Raw genomic sequence first — 22,430 nt, 5'->3', positions numbered from 1 at the left:
CTGCATGAAAAAATATTTTTTTCATAGGGTTATTATGCCTTAGGATTATACTTTAAGAAGAATTTTTTGTCTAGGAGTACAAGGACGTTATGTTTTATCACCTTATCTCAACTTGTTTTCACACTTTTTTTTTTTGAGACAAGATGCTTATCATTACTTTAGAATTTAATAGGTGTGAATTCTAAACTGATAGCTAAAAATATCTGTTCTTAGCATTTCAAAAATGTGTCAGCAATGGCTCTAAAAAGTGTTTATTTGTGTAGTTTGTCCTGAGGCCTTTAAGGGAACAGGTTCTAGCTTGGTCCTAGAAGAATTCAGACTCAGCCCATTGTAATGCTTGGGTCTTCTGAAGATGTTTTGAAAAAAATAAAACTTGATTGAGATGATCTTTATCATGAAATTCAAAATTAGTTATTAATATACAGGTGTGAAATAAATTTAAATAAATTTTTTTTCTCCCACATTATTATTTCCAATAGGAAATAGCATCAAGCTAGTGAAATCTTGATTCAAACTATTTTAGTAGATACTAAAATCACAAGCATGCTAAATTAATGTTTAATAAAAATTGCTGAATTCCTGCATTTACAGCTTCTGGGCCAAGCTTAGTCTTTAATTTTTGTGCCTGTATGAAATATAGGTCCTATTTAGAAATCTGCCAATTTGCAGTTGCATCAAGAAATTAATGAAAATTATCCATTAAAATTCAAAATATGGGGAAAAGAAAAGCCATATGGTAGACTGAGCACAGCAAAAAGTTGACTGAGTTTTAATCATTGGACCTGGATTTGCATCTTATTTTTTTCTTGCAACTGATGAAGTGCCAGATTTTGGGAAAGCAGTTCAGAATGTGAAAAACTCACAAAGGCTTCTTGTAACCAAAAGGAGTCCCTTTATTGTCATTAAAAAACAAAAACAGGCCATTCAAATTGATCTATTAGAATTCTGTGAGTGAAGAGACTTCATTTAAAAGTCAGATGCAAGAGGGAGAAGAGAAGTAAAGGTGGGGTGTAGGTAGGTAGGGAAGGTCTAAGCTGAGAATAAATATGCATGAGCATTATATCCAAATCAGCAATTACACAATAGATCTCAGAAAGGGGGATATGTTAACACAGGATCATGAGGTAGCTTTGATCACAAAGGTTATTTGTAGGGCAAGTCTATTTCTAGTTGGTCTGCTCAGGGGAAGAGAAGGTCCCTTATCTGCAGGATCCTTACTGATTTTGCAAGTAAAACAAGGTTAATCATGTTGACAAAATAAAACAGTCATCTCAGGAATTTAACCACTGTGTGTGTGTGTGTGTGTGTGTGTGTGTGTGTGTATGTGTTAAGATTGTCAATGAAAACAGGATAGACTTGGTTAGAGTTTACAACATTCCTAAGGGTTGTACAAACCACAAGTACTGGTAGAATTTTGATTAAGTCATTCAAGTTCTCTAGTAACTAAGGTTTCCTCATCTACAAAAATGAACATTTTAGACTAGGTTCCTAATCTAAATCCTATGATCCTATGATGTATTGTAAACATTAACCTCATAATGTTAACATAACTCATGTGGCAGATGTCAACACCAGCTGGTTAAACATAGAACATCGAACTTGCCAAACACATATTGAGAAGTAGCCAAAGAATAGATTTATGTGGCATACAATACTCATTTAAAAAATAACAAAAATACCCTGAAATTCTGAGGGGAAGCATGATTTGAGGCTGAAGAAACCTGCATTTAAAAACATGACAGCTGTACATTATATCAATTAAGTACCAATGTGCCTTAAAAAATATCTATATCTATATCTATATATCTAGTGAGATGGGCCTCCTTGCAGCAGTTCAAACAGAAGCTCAATTAACATACAAATGAAATTCCCTTTGGTTCTTGTTCTTAAGGTATTTTTGGAATGCCTTATTGCACTCTTATGAGCTATCCAATGCTACAAGCATTTCTGGATTAAAATAGCTTCCTCCAGAAGAAATTGAGCCCTAAAACATTATTGGTGAAGAGCAACTCTCTTTTAAGGGAAATAATTCAAATAGGAAAATAATTTTAAAGGACATTCTAAGTAATTTTAATGGAAATAATTTAAATTTAAATAATTTAAAATTTTCTCTTCTATATTATCCCATTAAATTGCTTATGCTTCAGAGAGTCCCAATTAGTTAGTAAGACCAAATTCCTTGTCTCAAACTACACTTACTGAAGCAAATGATATGAAGTTAAACCCAAGATCAAAGGCAGGCAGGAATCTAACTTTAAAAACAAATATTTTAGAGTCCCAATATATTCCTGTGGCATTTGAATATGAATGGTCATTTGCATGCAATGCTGGTCTTTTACTAAGATCTTATATAGCATAGGAGACACTGACACAAAACTGCCCAGCATGGCATGCCCTCATCAGAGAAGATGTTGTGCTTTATAAGCAAAACAGAACTGAATTAGCTCAGAGAAAACATGAAATGCACAAAGTTAGAGAAGTCATCCCAAATGTTCATAGGGACTATTTGGGTCCAACCTGTGGCAGAGCATTCTAAGCTCATATTGCTCTGATCAGTCCCAGTCAGACATACTGAAACGTGGACTCTAACATAATAATGTTATTTTGTTCCTCATTGAGAATGAAGGACAACAATCAACCAACAAAGTAGGAAATCATGAAGTGATAATGGAAAGATGATATAACTGGAAATCAGAAGAGGACTGAATACACAATTTGCTTATTGAACTTACTGGCTGTGTGACTTAGCAAATCTCTTCATGCCTCTGAATATCCATTCCTTCATTTACAAAATTGGAATACTATCTGCAGTAACTACCTATTTCACAATGCTATTGTCAAATGAGGTAATACTTGTTAAAAAAAATAAAACAAAAGCACTGAGCTTTTTTTTTTTTTGAGTAACTGGAACATAGTAGGCACTATATAAATGGTCACTCTTCTCCCTTTTCTTGTATCACTAGGAGGAGACAGCATACATAAGTAAAACAATTTCCATATTTTTAAAAATGATATATAAGTGGCCACTATTATTATATATTCTTGACTTCACTTAATTTATGAATAACCAAACACTACACAAAAAAGTAATATCATTAAAAATATTTGTAATTGAATTTAGCTGATCAGCGATATTGATTTTGACTAAGGAAAAAGGAATAATTATTTATAAAGTGCCTACTATGTATGAGGGTATATATGTATTGCATGTTCAAGAAGGACTAGCACTTCTGTTATGAGGTCCTGATGAACCCTTTTCAGGGTTGCTCATCCATTTTTGGTGTCCACTTGCCACTAAACTCCATCTTGTGGCTTCAAGAAGCTATAGCATATACAACAGCCACTAACCTATTTATCAAATAGGAATCTTGGCTGGTAGATTAAACCAGGGTGAAGGTAATTGGTGGGACTCAAACCTTTAGTGACTAAGTAAGCATGGAGGAAGAGGCAAATGAGAACAATTTCTTCCAATGGCCACAAAAGTGGCTGAAGAAAACACTGTAGGTATGTAGAGCTTGATCACCTATTGAATCCTGGACCAGTACTCTTGACTTTTGTCTTGCCAATGGACTTTGATGAATCAGGAAGAGAAAGTAAGGCTGACATTTTGTGCTACTGGGCCTCACTTAAATCCATCTCATCCATGAGGCAAAACATCACTCTGTGAGATCATTGGTCCTCTTTGAAAACAAAGGACAGCCAACATTACACAAAAGCTACTGTGCTGAGTATTTTACACTTATAATAACTCTGAGAAGTGCTTTGATTATGCATCCCTATTTTACAGGTTAAGGAAACAGAGACAAACAGAATATGAGTTATTAACTTGAGATCAAATACTAATAAATGTCTGACACTGGATTTAATCTCAAGTCTTCCTGACTCCAGGTCCACTGCTCTATCTATTGCCACTTAGCCGGAATGCAAAGACAGAAAAAAAGGCCTACTATATGCTGTCTAATGGCTGAAACAATAAGTTAATAGTACATGCAGGGCTGCTTTATGAGTAATTGCAATAAAGGACTGATTAAAGAGTGATTTGAAATATTTCTGGATGATTCTCAAGCCAAAAACACTCTTCCCACATGGGTTGCTGACATGGTAGAACTTCAAACTTTCAGGAATAGATTCAATTCAACTAATAAATTTTACTTATCTAAAAGAATTTTTATTGATGTTTTCTGTTTTTTACATATCATAGTATCCCATACACACATTTCCTTCTCTGAGATCTACTCCACAGTCATATAGAATTTTTGTTTTTTTTTGAGAAGGGAAAATCAAATCAGCATAACTGATCAGGAACTGAATCACTGAGAAAAATTTGAAGACAATGTCTCAACTCTTATGGACCTCTCTCCTATATGAAAAGGTAGGTTCAGTGTGTACTCATATCTTTTCATTCAAGTCCCACTTAATATTTAAAATATTGTTACATTTACTTTTGAATTTTTATTGAGTCTTTTTTACCTTATTTACATTGCTTGTATTTTAATGTGTATTGTTTTCTTGGTTCTGTTTACTTCATTCTTTATCTCTTACCCATATGTATGAGAGATACAAGATAGGGTTCCATTCTAATTTTTTTTTTGTTTTTGTTTTTTGTTTTTTTTTTTCATTCTAATTTTTTTTAATAGTCATGTGTAGTATAGGTCATGAACCCATTTAAACTCTATTGTGGAGTATGGGATATCATAGTTGGTCTAAGCCTAATTTCTACCAGATTGCTTTCCAGTATTTCCAGACTTTATCAAATTGGGATTTTTTTTCACCAGGTAAATTATTTTTTCCACTTTATCAAACATTGGTTTATTGAGCTCTTTTATTTCTGAATATCCTTTATTCCCATGTATCTGGTCTTTAAGATTTATGTGTTTTACTTATATTGTGAAGTTTAATATTCTTGGGTTTTGCTTCTCTTCTACATTGTTTTTTACATTTGACTTTGAATTTTCAAACTACTGTTCTTTCTTTTGTCTGAGATTTTGCACTGAAGATTAAAAATTTTCTTTTCTGCTCATTATTTTTGCTGTGTAAGACATCAATTCTATTCTAATAACTCTCATTTCTTTTTAAACAAATTAGCAACAGGATATTGTAGTTTTACATTCTCTTCAACTTCTATGAAGCCCTCTGTCTCATCAAGTGTTAGATCATTTTTCAGCATTTATTCGAAGATGCCTAAACTCATTTACTAGATGTGGAGCTCACATTTCTTCCAGTTGTCATTGTTTTTCATTTTGATTTATTTATGTTAAAATCTATGCTATTTCTTTTTCCTGGAATCTGTGGTACTTGGCGGTTTTTTGGGGACACTCTTCCTTACTTTATTTATCATTCATTTCTGACCACCTATCACTAAAATTTTCCTGTGTGCTGGATTTCAAAGCATCTTAGCCTCCTCTTACAGGGAGCAATTCATAGATCATCAGCCTAAGTCTCTTTTCCATGTGCCTTTTGAAAAGTCAGAACTGGTTCCATTTGGAAACTAGGCTCTTCCATCCAGGCTTAGTAGAGTGCCACACAGCACCTTACATTCACAGCATTCTGTTCTGGTGACCTGTCCTATTTCCTTTTGTCCATAGTATGTTAGTTCAGTTCCAGCACTTTAATGTCTGCTTTCCCTGGCACTGCTGATTCAAAGCTTTGCAGTACTGATGCTTCTGGGTAGCAGCCCCCAGCAGTCTGTTGCCTCTAGCTACACAAGTTGTAGAGGCCAGAGGAAATTTCCACTTTCTGTGACACTGGAAGGAGGAAGCTGGAACCAGGTGTAACAATGGTTTTGATGTAAGTCTATGTCATATCCGTGGGTTTGTTTCTATATGGGATAGCATGGAATTTGGGGAAGATGTGATGAATGAGCTCAGAATTAACAAGCATAAGTTCTTGGTGTTTGTGGGGTTTCTTTTTAACCTTCTTTTGGATTCTTAGTGTCCTAGATCATGAAAACAGCTAAAGTAGCTTTGTCTTTGCTGCACAATTTCTGTTTAGGGGAGATCTGAGAGACTGAATGGATCAGAAAAAAATGTCTACTTGGCTATTTGGTTGCTCATGGAGAACTGATAAACTAGTACATTTAATACTGAATTCCCTATTAAAATCAAACATCCTTGGAATGCATAATAGGCAATCCTATTACTAACTATAGTTAACCTTATGGGTATTAATTTATCAGATAGGAAGCTGTCACACTGGAAAATAAATAGAGGGGTTTTAGGAGAATGAAGAGCAGGACAACTAAATTTGAAAAGGGACTAAGTCCAAATGCTATGGAGCAAGCAAAACAGTAGATCTTTAAGTCTTCCTACTGGGGTAGAAAATCTGAGTTCAAATTTGGTCTTAGATATTTTCTATGTGTGACCCTAGGAAATTCACTTAACCTTTGCTTCAGTATCCTCATCTATAAAATGGCAATAATAACAATACCATTAACATCCCAGAATTGTTGTGAGAATGACATGAGTAGTTTGCAAATTTTAAAGCATTGTATGAATCCTAGTTATTATTAAATATCCAGAGAATTCAAGTCAAATCAATTTATTAGTGTTTACTATATATCAAGCACACACTGGCAAAATAAAAAAAGCAAACAACAGCAACAACAACAAAACAAACAAAAATCAGTCTATGCTTCCAAGGAACTCAGAGTCTAATGGAAAATAATCTGTTTCCATTTGAAGTGAATGACAGTGATAGACATGTAGGGATCTCTGAGAAATAAGAGAAACAAGAAAGAGGAGCACAAAATAGGAAGGGGAAAAGACAAGATAAGCTTTCCCACACAATTTCTTAGATAGGTTAGAGCAAGATCTCCTGAACAGATATGAAAATCCAACTGCTACCCTCAAATAATTTCTAAGTACAACCAATCATTTCTCAACTGCTTACTTTCTTCTGGATTTTGAAGATGCTTACCAAAACAGAAGTGAATCTACTCCAAATCTATTTAGCAAAAAACATATAAATGGAAGAGAAGCCTGAGATAAATTAACATCAGTATATTCTTTGATTTGGTAATAGCAATTACAATAATTATAGCAATTCACAACGGGGCAATGTTCCCAAATTGCAAGCAATTTGCCAAGTGCAGCATTGTGCTATCTACTTTAAACAAGACCTTAACTCTCAAAAGCAAAGCAAAAGTCATACTATTTATCCCCTGAAATTATCAGCAATAGGATCTATCAAAAGTGACACAAAATTAGGTCAGGTAATATATTGCACTAAAATAAATCACTATTTGACTCAACTTCTGCTAATCCATAATTAATCCCTTGTGCCATGCCAGACATCTATACACAAATTCAACTTCCTATCCATTTATAAACTTCTCTGTATCATGAGAAGTTCTCTTATATCTCACTTCTGTCTTAGTAAAAGCAATGTCCTTCCTTGCCAAGGATTATCTCTTTAGTGCTGCTCTTGACCCTTCTTCTCCTTCCCTTTGCCTTATATATTAATTATGGAAGTAGCATAATTAAGGATTAATGAAAGCATTGCACAATTTTCCAAATGCCATTTAGCCCTACCTACTCTTTCCATTCAATTTCCATTCAATTAAATTTAATTATTCATCTGGAGGATTTGAGGTAAAAATACCAATGGACCAATTAGGGAAAACTATTGCTACATTAAATATTTGTCACTATCCAGACAGCATCTGTTTTCATTCATATTTTTTCCTAGCATGAATGATTATATACATTTCTTTTATAGCATTATATATCTTATTGAATTGGTGTGTAGTAGATCCTAGAGACTGTCCTTTGTACAGAGAAACACCATGAAGTCATCACTCTCACAAGAAAAATCCCCCTTAACTTTCTCAAAACTGTCTTTCTTTTAGTAAGATTCTACTTTATGCAATCTTGATCCAGTTCAGTTGCTCTTCATGTCCTTGTTTAGTATTGTTTCCATTATTTTGTGCTGAAGAGAAAGAAGCAGGACTCTAGAAACCTCAGTACTTGTATCAATCTTTGAGACTGGGACAGCTGGGAAAAAGTGTTGTTGGGGAAGTGGTATCTGAGCTAAAGGAAAAACACTTTCTTCCCTCCCCTCAGTGTTTAACATAATTCTAGAAATGCTAATAATAAGAAGACAGGAAGAAATAAATAGATCAATGAAGATGAGATGAAACTATCCATATTTGCAAATGACATGATGATTTTCTCTTACAAAGTCCCAGACAATCAACAAAGAAAGTAACAGAAATAATTAACAGCTTCATTAAAGTAGCAGCATATAAAAGAAATCCAGAAAACCTGTCATCATCTCAACAAGAGGAAATTATAAAAAGAAATATATCATTCAAAATAAGTACAAAAATATCTCCAAATCAATTTGTCAAAATATACTCAAGACAATCTCATTTTTAAAATATCCCTCACAGAAATAAGCATAGACAACAATTTAAGGGTTCTTCATTGCTCATTTGGGCCACATAAATTTAATGAAAAATAATAGCACTAACTAAATTAATTTATAGAGTTAATGATATACAAATTAAATTATTGTGAGTTTGTGATAAAACTAGACAAAATAATAAAATTAATTTAGAGAAACAAAAAAAAATCTAAAACATTAAGGGAAATAATTTCCTTCATTGGTAAGTGATGGGATTATGGTTATATAATCCTGCATGTGTTCTCAAATGAAGTAAACAAAGGTGGTCGATTCTGACAAATTTTTTGCACTTTTAAACTTTTAAAATTTTGTTATAAGGAAAAGCTTGTTGAATAGGAAATAGGAAGGTTATGTTTGGAAATTAACATGTACAGGGTATATAAACAAAAGGTAAAAATAAAAAAGAGAAAAACTTCAAAAAGTAAAGGTTAAATCTAGACAATGTGTAAAGGAAGAAAGAGGGAATTCTGGAAAAGGTCAGCAGTGAGAGTAAACATAAAGAACTGGGAATAGTATAATAATATGTTAAATTAGTTTCATCCTTTATAACTTTTAAATTATTATTTTTTTCCATACAATGAGCACAGGCTTTATATAAAACCTGTTCAAATTCTAATTTTGGCACTTAATTGTAGCCCTGCTTCCTAAGATAAGGCAGGTACCCACCTCTTGTCCAAGCTCTTGACAATGATACCACCATCACCACCATTCATAAACTCTTTTAAGGACTGCAAAACACATAAAAATATATTATTTCATTTGATCATTATAACTCTGTGGAGTGAGTGCTACAATACTCCCCAATTTGCAGATGAGGAAACTTAAGCTGATAACAATTGCCTTATCCAGGGTCACACAGCTAAGTCTGAGATAGAATTTTAATTCATGTATTGCTAATTCAGATACTGATACATAGCCAAATATGACTCCCTAACTATAGTGACACCTATCTACTGAGGTAACTTCTCCTTATGTGAACTTTATTAGGGGCTAACTTGAGAGGTTAATAAAAGGGATCATAAAGTACTAAAGCAAACAGTATCCAGTGTCACTAATTAAGGTTGTACTTTGACTTTAAAAGGATTTTTCCTATATTATTTTTCCCCTGCTTTTCTCCTGAGAGATATAACCTGCTTGCCAAGGAGGGAGTCTACAGACCATTTAGAACTCCCACAACAATTCCAACAGCTGCTCAACATTCTTTGTTGACCATCCACAGGATCCACTATGGCCTTGGCAATTAGAAATCTAGGAACAGGAGGGGCATGTGGCTATTAAAACAACCATCCAGGACACATAGAATTTGTAGTGTCTAGTCCTATGTTTTCTTACAATAAATCTCACACAGCACTCAGTAAACTTAAATTTCTCATATAGTCAGTTAGCAATGATTGACTATAATATATTGCCAATATATGACATTTGAAATAGGGCCTTCCCAGCTATATACACTTATAATTATCTCATTCAAATCACCCTCTCCAGATTTCACCTGTTGAAATCCTCTTCCTCTTTCAAGCTCAAATACCTACTCTTTTCTGTAACTTTCCTTAATCCCTCCAGGCAAAATGAGATTTGCTTCCTTGAATTTCATACTTACTACTCCTTTACTTCATTTAAATCCTTCTCACATTTTCACAGTTGGTATTATAGATTTGGGGATATAGGCTGAATCCCTCCTACTGCATTTTAAGCTATTTGAAGACTTCTTTGTCTCTCTATTAGCCCTTAGAATGGTGACTCATATTAACAATAATTAGTATTTTGTCAATTTTGGATTATACAGCTACTTTGTGAGCGAGACAAGATGGAAATTATTACCCCATTTTGCAGATACAGACACTGAGGCCCAGGGAAGTTATATAGCTTGCTAGAGGTTGTTTGGTAATTAAGTAGTAAAGTCAAATTTGGTTGGAGGAAAATTGTTATAAAGGAAAAATTAAAGATAAGAATGAAGAGGTCTGGAGAGAATGATTAAATGCAATATTTCTCATAATTTCTTAGAAAATGATACATTTGTTTTTTTTAGTTTGGAATTCATTTTATCCGACCTTCAGGCTGCATTTAATCATATGCTATATAGAACTATATTGAAAATTGGCTGGGGGTGTAGAGAGTGTGGGGGAAACTAACAGTTCCTTAAAGATAAAATAAGATATATATGGGATAAAATAAAGATAATCCCAAAGAGAAAGCACTAATATTAAAAGAAAGCAGGAAAAGTTTTGATTGAAGGAAGTTTTGATTGAAGCATTTTGAGTTGATGAGACCAATAAAAAGACTATTGCAATAATTGAAACATGATGTGATAAAGGCTTGTCCAAGAGTAGTGATAGTGTTAGAAGAAACATAAAGGCAAAACACTGATATTATCAAAGTAGAATCAATATAGTACTTAACAAAAGATTTAATGCGGGGGGGAAGTGAGAAAGATAAGAGATTGAGGAGTCATGGGTATACTTACTTTGCATGTCTGGGTATCTGGGAAAATGAGGATTTCCTTAGGAAAAAGGCTGTAGGAGATGGGGGATAGGTGGCAAAGATAATGAGTTTAGTTTTGGACATGTTGAATTTAAGATAACTAAAAAACTTCTAGTATGAGATCACTAATAGACAATTGGAGATGACAGAACAGAGGTCAGGAGAGAGATAAAGCCTGGATGAGTATATCTGAGAATCATTAGCAAAGATGTGATAACTGAATAAATAGGAATTAATGAGATTTCCAAATAAAATAAGATAGAGAAGAGGGACCAGCACAAAACCTTGGGGGACATTTACTGGATTTGGCGATATGAAGAGCCAAAAAAGACTCAGAAGTTAGGTAAGAAGACAAGCAGAAAAGATCAGCACCATAGAAACCTAGAGAGAAGATAATATCAAGCATAATGTGATTGATAATGTCAAAGATTTCAGAGAAAAGGATTAAAATTAAGGAAAGGCCATTAGATTTGACAACTTTGGAGAGAGCAGTTTTGACTGAATTATTCTGTTGGGAGCCAGACTACAGAGTTTAGAAATGAGAGTAAACAAAGTAGAGGCAGCAACATGATCTTTTCAAGGGTAGTCAAAAAAGTGGACAAAGATAAGGAATGATAACTAGCAGGGATGGACCATTACAGATCTTTACAGCCATCTTTTCCCCATGTCTAAAAATGGAGATGTCACATGAAATGTCACAGACCAGTTGTTAAAGTGGTGTGAACTGCCCTAATCCCTAACCAGTAAATTTTTGCAAGATTCTATGTTTCCTACCTCTCCTTTGATCTTTATAACACTTATCAACATGCCCTATACAAAGTACTCAATAAAATATTGTAGAAAATGATGCCATATTGACTTTTTCTATCAAGTAAGCAATATATTTCCTCTCATACTGCAATCAGCTAAGGAACTGATAGCTGAAAAGTAGAATTTTCTAAGGTACTTGCACACCATTTTTTTTTTTTTTTAGAATTTAGGATTTAGCTTCTCGGGTGTCTCCCACCAACCATGCCATGCAAATTCCAACCTCTTGCTCATCAAATTCCTGTATTTCAGAAACATATTTTGCCTAGAAGAAAATACTTACCTCCTGAAACTCCTTCCTATAGTCTCTTCCCAATTCAGCTCAATCAATTGATTAATATTTACTAAGGGCCTATTATGTACCAAACACTGAGCTAAACCCTAAGCATACAAAAAAAAAAAAAAAAAAGAAAAAGAAAAAAAGAAAATAGACAATCCCTACCCTCAAAAAATTTACAATCTAATGCAAACAAAAATATATTATTATATATGTAATATAGTCTATATATCACATATATTACTATTACCACATACACACACACACACACACACACACACACATATGTCTCTGTCTATATGTTCATGGAAAGCCAGAATGCTGGCTACAATAAACTTTTTTCCTTTCATAAAATCTTGCATTTTCTCTAAGGCTGACTCTTCCTTCTCGAGTATACCTAGGTAAGCTAGAAATTTGAATGCCACAACACATACTAGAGAACATAAAAATAAATGGAGTTTTCCTTAAAATGATAAATAGCAACTAATCTAAAATCATCAGCAAGCATTATATGTAATGGGGATAAACTAGAAGCATTCCCTTTAATATCAGGTGTAAAACAAGGCCACCCATTATCAGCACTACTATTCAATATTGTACTAGAAATATTAGCTTTAGCAACAAGACAAGAAAAAGAAATTGAAGGGATTAGAGTGGGTAATGAGGAAACAAAATTATTACTCTTTACAGATGATATGATAGTACGTCTAGAGAATCCTAGAGATTCAATTAAAGAACTATAGAAATAATTAACAACTTTAGGAAAATTACAAGATATAAAATAAACTCACATAAATCATCAGTATTTTTATATGTTATCAACAAAGTCCAGCAACAAGAGATAGAGAAATCCCATTTAAAATAAATGTAGAAGTAATAAGGGAAGGAAGGGGGAAAGACTCAAAGGGGGGGAGGGAGGGATTATAAAGAGGATAAGTATCGTGATACAAGAGGGGTACATAAGTTTAAAAGGGGAGAAGGTTGGGGAGGCAAGAATAAGTAAAGCACAATCTGAAGTTATTAGGGATGGCAGGAAATACAGATTTAGTAATTCTAACGTGAATGTGAATGGATGAACTCCCCCATAAGAGGAGGCAGATAGCAGACTGGATCAAAAGTCAGAACCTCTACAATATGTTGTTTACAAGAAACACATTTAAAGCAGGGGATACATATAGAGTAAAGGTAAAAAGGCTGGAGCAAAATCTATTATGCTTCAGGTGAAGTCAAAAGTAGGGTAGCCATCCTTATCTCAGATCAAGCAAAAGTAAAAATTGATCTAATTAAAAGAGATAAGGAAGGAAACGACATCCTGCTAAAGGGTAGCATAAACAACGAAGCAATATCAATATTAAACATATATGCACCAAGTGGTATGGCACTCAACTTCCTAAAGGAGAAGTTAAGAGAGTTGCAAGAAGAAATAGACAACAAACTGTAATAGTAGGAGATCTCAACCTTGCACTCTCAGAATTAGACAAATCAAACCACAAACAAATAAGAAAGAAATTAAAGAAGTAAATAGAATATTAGAAAATTAGGTATGTTGGATCTTGGAGAAAATTGAATGGAGATAGAAGGAATATACTTTCTCAGCAGTTCATGGAACCTATTCAAAAATTGACCATATATTAGGACATAAAGACTAAATTAAATGCAAGAAAGCAGAAATAGTAAATGCTTTCTTTTCAGATCATGATGCAATAAAACTACATTCAACAAAAGTTAGGGGAAATAGACCAAAAGTAATTGAAACTAAACAATCTCATCTTAAAGAATGATTGGGTGAAGCAGCAAATTATAGATAAAATTAATAATTTCACTCAACATAATGACAATGATGAGACATCATACCAAAATTTGTGGGATGCAGCCAAAGCGGTAATAAGAGGGAATTTTATATCCTTAGAGGCTTACTTGAATAAAACAGAGAAAGAAAAGATTAATGAATTGGGCCTGCAACTAAAAAAACTAAAAAAAGACCAAATTAAAACCTCAATCAAATACTAAATTGGAAATTTAAAATTAAAAGGAGAAATTAAAAATATTGAAAGTAAAAAAACTATTGAACTAATTAATAAAACTAAGAGCTGGTTCTATGAAAAGCCAATAAAATAGATAAACCTTGGTAAATCTGATTAGAAAAAGGAGGGAGGAAAATGAAATTAGTAGTCTTAAAAATGAAAAGGGAGAACTTTCCACCAATGAAGAGGAAATTAGAGAAATAATAAGGAGTTATTTTGCTCAACTTTATGCCAATAAATTTGATAACCTAAGTGAAATGGATGACTTACCTCCAAAAATATAGACTTCTAGACTAACAGAGGAGGAAGTAATTGTTTGAATAGTCCCATTTCAGAAAAAGAAATAGAACAGGCAATTAAACAACTCCCTAAGAAAAATCCCAGGACCAGATGGATTTACATGTGAATTTTACCAAACATTTAAAGAACAATTGGCCCTAATGCTATATAAATTATTTGATAAAATAGGGAATGAAGGAGTCCTACCAAATTCTTCTTATGACACAGACATGGTAATTGATACCTAAACCAGGTAGGCTGAAAACAGAGAAAGAAAATTATACACCAATCTCCCTAATGAATATTGATGCTAAAATCTTAAATAAGATATTAACAAAAAGACTACAGAAAATAATCCCCAGGATAATATACCATGATCAAGTAGGATTTATACCAGGAATGCAGGGCTGGTTCAATATTAGAAAACTATCAATATAATTGGCCAGGTTAATAACCAAATTAACAAAAACCATATGATCATCTCAATAGATGCAGAAAAAGCATTTGATAAAATCCAACATCCATTCCTATTAAAAACACTTGAGAGTATAGGAATAAATGGACTTTTCCTTAAAATAATCAGCAGCATCTATTTAAAACCATCAGTAAGCATCATATGTAATGGAGACAAACTGCAACCATTCCCAATAAGATCTGGAGTGAAACAAGGTTGCCCACTATCACCATTACTATTTAATATTGTATTAGAAACGCTAACTATAGCAATAAGAGCTGAGAAAGAGATTAAAGGAATAAGAATAGGTAATGAGGAAGCCAATTATCATTTCCTGCCGATGACATGATGGTATACTTAGAGAACCCTCAGAGATTCTGCTAAAAGTTATTAGAAATAATCCACAACTTTAGCAAAGTTGCTGGTTATAAAATAAACCCACATAAGTCATCAGCATTCTTATATATCATTAACAAAGTCCAACAGTCAGAGTTACAAAGAGAAATTCCATTTAAAGTAACTACTGATAATATAAAATATTTAGGAATCTATCTGCCAAGGGAAAATCAGAAACTTTATGAGCAAAATTACAGACCACTTTTCACACAAATTAAGTCTAATCTAACCAATTGGAAAAATATTAAATGCTCTTGGATAGGGCGAGCAAATATAATAAAGATGACAATATTACCTAAACTAATCTATTTATTTAGTGCTATACCAATCAGACTCCCAAAAAACTATTTTAATGACCTAGAAAAATAACAACAAAGTTCATATGGAAAACAAAAGGTCAAGAATTTCAAGGGAATTAATGAAAAAAAAATCAAATGATGGTGGCTTAGCTGTACCAGATCTAAAATTATATTATAGAGCAGCAGTTACCAAAACTATGTGGTATTGGCTAAGGAATAGATTAGTTGATCAGTGGAATAGATTAGGTTCAAGGGATAAAACAGTCAACAAATATAGCAACCTAGTCTTTGACAAACCCAAAGATCCCAGCTTTGGGATAAGAACTTACTGTTTGATAAAATTGCTGGAAAATTGAAACTAATATGGCAGAAACTAGGGCATTGATCCATACTTAACACCGTACACCAAGATAAGGTCAAAATGGGTTCATGACCTAGGCATAAAGAATTAAATTATTAATAAATTAGAGGAACATAGGATAGTTTACCTCTCAGACCTGTGGAAGGGGAAGGTCTTTATGACCAAAGCAGAACTAGAGATCATTACTGATCACAAAATAGAAAATTTCGATTATACCAAACTGAAAAGTTTTTGTACAAACAAAACTAATGCAGACAAGATTAGAAGGGAAGCAATAAACTGGGAAAAATATTTTTACAGTCAAAGGTTCTGATAAAGGCCTCATTTCCAAAATATATAGAGAATTAACTCTAATTTATAAAAAATCGCCATTCTCCAATTGAAAATGGTCAAAGGATATGAACAGACAATTCTCAGATGAAGAAATTGAAACTATTTCTAGTCATATGAAAAGATGCTCCAAGTCATTATTAATCAGAGAAATGCAAATTAAGACAACTCTCAAGATACCTACTCACACACCTGTCAGATTGGCTAAGATGACAGGAAAAATAATGATGATTGTTGAGGGGATGGGAAAACTGGGACATTGATGCATTGTTGGTGGAGTTGTGAACAATCCAACCATTTTGGAGAGTAGTTTGAACTATGCTCAAAAGTTATCAAACTGTGCATACCCTTTGATCCAGCAGTGTTACTACTGGGATTATATCCCAAAGAGATTATAAAGAAGGGAAAGGGACCTGTATGTGCACGAATGTTTGTGGCAGCCCTTTGTAGTGGCTAAAACTGAAACTGAATGGATGTCCATCAGTTGAGAATGGTTGAATAAATTGTGGTATATGAAAATTATGGAATATTACTGTTCTGTAAGAAATGACCAACAGGATGATTTCAGAAAGGCCTGAGAGACTTACACGAACTGATGCTGAGGAAATGAGCAGGACCAGGAGATCATTATATACTTCAACAACAATACTAGATGATGACCAGTTCTGATGGATCAGGCCATCCTCAGCAACAAGATCAACCAAATCATTTCTAATGGAGCAGTAATGAACTGAACTAGCTATACCCAGAAAAAGAACTCTGGATATGACTAAAACCATTACATTGAATTCTAATCCCTATATTTATGCACACCTGCATTTTGATTTCCTTCACAAGGTAATTGTACAATAATTCAGAGTCTGATTCTTTTGTACAGCAAAATAATGTTTTGGTCATGTATACTATTGTGTATCTAAGTTATATTTTAATATATTTAACATCTACTGGTCATCCTGCCATTTAGGGAGGGTGGGGGTAAGAGGTGAAAATTGGAACAAGAGGTTTGGCAATTGTTAATGCGTAAAGTTACCCATGATATATCCTTAAATAAAAGGCTAAAAAAAAAAAAAAAAAAAAAAAAGAAATGACCAACAGGATAATTTCAGAAAGGCCTGGAGAACTTACATGAACTGATGCTGAGTGAAATGAGCAGGACCAGGAGATCATTATATACTTCAACAATAATACTAGATGATGACCAGTTCTGATGGATCAGCCATCCTCAGCAACAGATCAACCAAATCATTTCTAATGGAGCAGTAATGAACTGAACTAGCTATGCCCAGAAAAGAACTCTGGGAGATGACTAAACCATTACATTGAATTCTAACCTTATATTTATGCACACCTGCATTTTTGATTTCCTTCACAAGCTAATTGTACAATATTTCAGAGTCTGATTCTTTTTCACAGCAAAATAACGGTTTTGGTCAGGTATACTTATTGTGTATCTAATTTATATTTTAATATATTTAACATCTACTGGTCATCCTGCCATCTAGGGGAGGGAGTGGAGGGGGTAAGAGGTGAAAAATTGGAACAAGAGGTTTGGCAATTGTTAATGCTGTAAAGTTACCCATGTTTATATCCTGTAAATAAAAGGCTATTAAATAAAAAATAAAATAAAATAAATGTAGAAAATATAGAATATTTGGGAAACTACCTGACAAGACAAAAGTTAGAAACTATATGATCAGGATTACAAAACACTTTTCATGTAAATAAAGTTAGATCGAAATTATTAGAAAAATATCAAGTGCTCATGGGTAGGCTGAGCTAATAATAATAAAATGACAAGTCTGTCATTTTAATGACATAAATTAATCTATTTATTCAGTACCATATCAAACTGCCAAGAAATTACTTTATAGAGCTAGAAAAAAAAATAATAAAATTCACCTGAAAGAAAAAGACCAAGAATTTCAAGGGAATTAATAGAGAAAAAAAAAATACAAGGGAGGTGAAAATGTCTGTACCATACCTAAAAATATTATAATGCAGCAGTCATCAAAACTCTTTGAAATCTACAAAGAAACAGAACAGTAAATCAGTGGAATAAATTAGGTTTACAAGACATAACAGTCAATGACTATAGAAATTTAATTTTTGATAATCCCAAAGACTTTAGCTTTTGGGATAAGAATTCACTATTTGACAAAAAATTGCTAGAGAAATTGGAAAATCATATGATAGAAACCAGGCATTGATCAATACCCAACACCCTATGCCAAGATAAGGTTGAAATGAGTTAATTATTTAGACATAAAGGATGATATTATAAGAAAATTAGGAGAACAAGGGACAATCTGTCAGATCTGTGGAAAGGGAAGGAATTTATGGCCAAAGAAGAACTAGAGAATATTATGAAATGCAACATGTAAATCTTAAATTAAAAAGGTTTTATACAAAAAAAAACCACTGCAGACAAGATTGGAAGGGAAGCAGAAAACTGGGGAAAATTTTTTTACATCCAAGAGTTCTGATAAAAACCTCATTTCTGAAATATATAGGGAATTAACTCAAGTTTATAAGAATATAAGCCATTCCCCAATTGATATCATTGATATTGATATTAAAGGATATGAACAATTTTCAAAGAAATTAAAACCATTTCTAGTCACATGAAAAAAAAATTATCTAAATCACTTGAGTAGAGAAATGCAAATTAAGACAACTCTGAGCTATCCCTTCACACCTGTCAGATTATCTAAAATGATAGGAAAAGATAATGATGAATGTTTGAGAGGATGTGGGAAAATTGGAATAATAATACATTGTTAGTGGAATTCTGAATTTATCCAACCCATTCTGGAGAGCAATGTGAAACTATGCCCAAAGACCTATCAAACTGCATAGCCTTTGATCCAGCAGTCTCACTACTAGTTCTGTATCTCAAAGAGATGTTTAAAAGGGAAAAGGACCTATGTGTGCAAGGGTATTTGTAGCAGCCCTTTTTGTGGTAACAAGGAACTAGAAATTGAGTGGATACCTGTAAGTTGGGAAATAGCTAATAAATTCTGATATATGAAAATAATGGAATATTATTGTTCTAGAAGAAATGATGGACAAGCTGATTTCAGAGAAGCCTAAACACATTTACATGAGCTGAAACACACACAAACACACACACACACACACACACACACACTCATACACACAAGTTATTTAAAAAAAAAAAAAGAAGAAGAAGAAGTTTGAATAGCCCTTGTTCCCCTCTGCCAAGGACAAACATTTTCTTTTCTACCATATACAATAATCACTTCCCTTCCTTTAAAGTTTATACTATCCTTTCCAAGTCCAAACTGATACCATTTATAGACCTCTAGCATACTTTCCCTCCTCCTAAATTCAATACAGACTTCAAACTCTTTTTCTCTACCCCAGGGCCCTTGTTCCTTGAAGATTAAGGACTGTTGGCTTTTAGTTTTGTTTTGAATCTGAATCCCTGGTGTTTAGAACACTAGGGACTTAATAAATTACTGATGCTTGACTGATGAGTTGAGCTCTGAGTTGCTCTGCTTCCATTACTTTTGGCTTTGCCTAATATTTAGCAAAGTAGTTATATATTTCAAGTAGGCCACAAGGCCACATCCACAGAATTTATCCAGTTTTTGGCTTAAGCGTAGAATAAATGAATGTAACCATGAAAAAACTAAGTCGTATTTTTATCAAATGTTCACTATGTGCCACACACTGCACTAAGCACTGGGGATATAACCTGAAAAAAAAGGACAGTTCCTGACCTCAAGGAGTTTGTGTGCTAATAGGGCGTTAAACCTTATAAAGGCAAGCAATGGGAAGATGGTTTATGCTGGGAATTTCAAGGATAGCTTGTGGAGCCATAAGGCAATTGATACCTTGTCTTTTCTTAAAGTAATAATAAAACTAATTCAGTTATTGTTCCCAGAGCAAGAGGTTTAAAAAAATGTGTGTGGGAGGGTTGTTTGATTCTGTAGAACGATTTGGAACTATAAAGTCATGCATAACCTTTAACTAAACAATATTACAGTTAGGTATACATCCTAAAAAGATAAGAAAAAGAAAAAAAAGAAAAGCATGTAGAAAAATAGTTATGACAAAATATTGGGAATTGTGGGGATGTTCATCAATTATGGAATGGCCAAACAATTATGATGGAATACTATTGTGTTACCAAAAAATGACAATCAGGATGTTTCAGAAAAACCTGGAATGACTTAATTTGAACTAATGAAAAGTGAAATGGGAAGCACCAGGAGAACATTGTATATAGTGACAACAATGTTGTATGATGATCGTGTGTGAATAACACAGTTATTCTCAGCAATACAATAATTCAAAACAATTGTAAAGAACTTACAGTGAAAAATGCTATACATTTCCAGAGAAAGAATTGATGGAGTCTGAATGAAGATTGGAGCATACGTTTCCTTCACTTTATTTTTCTTGTTTTTTTTTTTTTTTTGTCTCTGTTTTCTTTCACATCATAACTTACATGGAAGTATGTTGTATATGATTGCATATCTATAACTTATATCAGATTGCTTGCTTTCTCAATATGGGGTGGAAAGAAGAAAAGGAGATTTTGGAACTCAAAATTTGGGGAGGTAAAGAATTTTAAAACTGTTTTTAAATGAGATTGGGGGAGGGGAGATAAAATATTAAATTTAAAATATTGGGGTATAAGAAATAGACTCCTAGAGAAATAGCAAGTAGACAGGCATAAAGAAGCATAATAGAACATGATGGGCTTGGGGAGAGGTTGAAATGAGCCCTTTATTAGTCAGGACACCATAGCCCCCCAGGGCAAGAAGTCAACAGCACTAGTACTGTAGTAGCCATGGCAGTAAGATGCCAAGAGTCATAATATATCATTTAGTGAATTACAATAGTTCCAAAAATACTCAGTGACGACTATGAACTAAAAACACATTATTTCCTATTAGAATGGTCTACATTTGTGCATTCCATTTCATTGACATTGCTTCTCCTTATTTTGACATTTAGAATAGAAATTTCTATGACAATTTTATTTTTCATTAGCATATACAGTGCTACATTTAAAATATTCATATTGCTACAGGGTGATGGTATATTCAACAACTTTCAAAGTATGGATAGTATCACCCTGTCTTGCAGGAAGAAGTATAATTTATAAGACCATATAAATGCTATTTAATTGCATGCTGTTTCAAGTCTCCAAATGAAATATATTTGGAAAACAAGCTCCCCAGTCTGTCACTTGAAGTTCCCTACAATCTGGTTTTGAACTATCTTTGTAGTATAATCATATACTAGACTTCTTCACATAGCCAAATTGAACTATTAACCATTCCTTGTTCTTTTTCTACCCTTTTTCTGCTGTTTAAACTTAGTGGTCTCCCTCCTTTGAGAAACTCCTTTTTCCCCATAATTCCATCATTGAAATCTCTCCTTTCTTCAAAACTCTGTTCAGCTGTTACCTCCTGTCTTTTTCCTTAATTCATGCCTAAACTGGATCCAGTCCTAAACCCTAAATCCTAAACTCATTCCAACTGATCTTTTCTGAAATTTCTCATTCCTCTCTAAATGGACTTTTCTAATCTATTTATTTATGTATTTATCTTAGTGTAGAAGACATTTTGGACCCTAACTCTGGACGATAGGCTAACCTATGAAAATGACTGACATTAAGATTTTCCAGAATCACTAATATGGCTAAAGCCATAGAAGGAATGCTTTTCAAATAACTATTCCTTGAATCTAGATAACAATGTTGATGTTTTGACTATTTCTGTGTTCAGTAGGTCCTGTGACTAGGCTACTATCTAAGAAGATAGTGTTTCTAACAACTCTGCATTTTCATAGCCTTTTTAGTATTCCTACTACGGCTTAGAACCAGATTTACGGTATTATAAGCATTCTTTACCCTAACCCTAATTGCCAATTAGTTACCCATGTTACTTGTCCCACTTGTTTTTGCAAAATAAGCTTTGACTTAAAGAGTGCTCTGTGTGAGTTCTCACTCCAACTCACACTCTTCCACAGAAGTATAATTATTAGATTAAACAAAATGTTAAATTTAATTCAGACTTTTTAAGGGACTTTAACATCTTTACATGGTAGATACATAAAAAGATTCTATGAAAATTATTTTCTTTAAAAAAATTCAACTTATTTTAAAAGCAAATATCAGTGTTTTATTTAATGAAATCAAAAAAAAAGTAATGGCATACTGCCTAATAACAACTGTACATTTCTGAAAATGTTTATGTACAATGAGTCTATATGTACTAGAGAATTCCTACTAGAGAAGAAATTATTGATCACTTGGTATTTCAGTTGGGCCTTCACTAATTTA

General features: G+C 33.3%; 1 protein-coding gene across 1 annotated transcript in view; it reads right to left on the bottom strand.

Moving 5' to 3' along the window:
• ITGBL1 (integrin subunit beta like 1) overlaps positions 1–22,430 on the bottom strand; it is a 372,886-nt gene that overhangs the window by 138,844 nt on the left and 211,612 nt on the right. The gene's annotated exons all lie outside the window — the stretch shown is intronic.

The sequence above is a fragment of the Sarcophilus harrisii genome, chromosome 3 (assembly GCF_902635505.1).
Source record: "Sarcophilus harrisii chromosome 3, mSarHar1.11, whole genome shotgun sequence".
NCBI classification, from domain to species: Eukaryota; Metazoa; Chordata; class Mammalia; order Dasyuromorphia; family Dasyuridae; genus Sarcophilus; species Sarcophilus harrisii.
Note: the sequence above shows the minus strand (reverse complement) of the source record. Positions and strands in the feature narration are given on the sequence as shown.